Here is a 1,116-nt window from a genome sequence, read left to right on the forward strand (position 1 = left end):
AGATATCCATATATTTGCTGAAGCATACGTAATCCTAAAATGTAGCATCGTACTACAGGTGACGTTTACCGCGTCATTTGTTCGATTTTTTAAAATTTATTAAAATTGGACAATTGTTTCGATACAATTACGCCTTTATCAAGGGCAACAGTATATTAGTAAAATTAAGGGTGTGTTTTTCATTTTTTTATAGGCACATGAATTTGTGGAAATAGTTTGAATGCTAAGTATTTAGTGTAAGTCTAACATCTCATATGATTGTATTAATTTATTAAAGAAGTGATTATAATTTATACAATGAGTAGCGATACCCGAATTATGTTTTTTATCAATTATTGATTTTTTATGTTCATTGAAGATGATGTTTAGGTTTCTACCAGTCTGACCAATGTAATAAGCGTCACAGCCACTACAGGATAATTTGTATGCGCTTCTTTTTGTATTTATTATATATATTTTGTATGATAATGAATGTTACATTTAATATTAACAGTAGTATAAATTTTATTTTATTTTTTATTTTTAAAGTTATATATTTGAATCTATGAAACGCTTTCTGATTAGCCGTGACGTCACTACACACGAAGATATGAATCTGCCATAAATTATCGAAAACAGACAGCAATTGGCGAGGCTCTTTCTAAGTTGTTTTAAGTTTTATAAAAAATTGATTCGAACCTTCGAAAAGGATATGCCTCATTGTATAAAACAATATTTTTAAATATCCTAGATAATACATCTGGATGCGCCAAAAGGGCCTGCGGAAATGCGTTTTTTCAACTTTATTTCGACCCGATTGACGGTTGAAAATGTATGACACATCGTAAGATTTCAATTTTTTGCAATCACCAGTTAATAAAAAATGAATGTAATTTTCCATGTAATTTTTTAAATCAAAATAACCTTGGCAGCAAAAAAACATGACTAGCGTTTTTGATGATTTATTACTTTGATAAACTACTCGAAGTCATTATACGTTAATTTTAAAACTATTTGTATTACAGAATTTTTTTTCTGGCGCACATTGAGAACAATGGTACAAAATAATACTGATAATTGTTTTCTGAAGTGGGCATTGTATGAAATCGATGAAAAATTGATAAATATGTTCACTCG

Source organism: Agrilus planipennis, unplaced genomic scaffold, assembly GCF_000699045.2.
Source record: "Agrilus planipennis isolate EAB-ADULT unplaced genomic scaffold, Apla_2.0 scaffold788, whole genome shotgun sequence".
NCBI classification, from domain to species: domain Eukaryota; kingdom Metazoa; phylum Arthropoda; class Insecta; order Coleoptera; family Buprestidae; genus Agrilus; species Agrilus planipennis.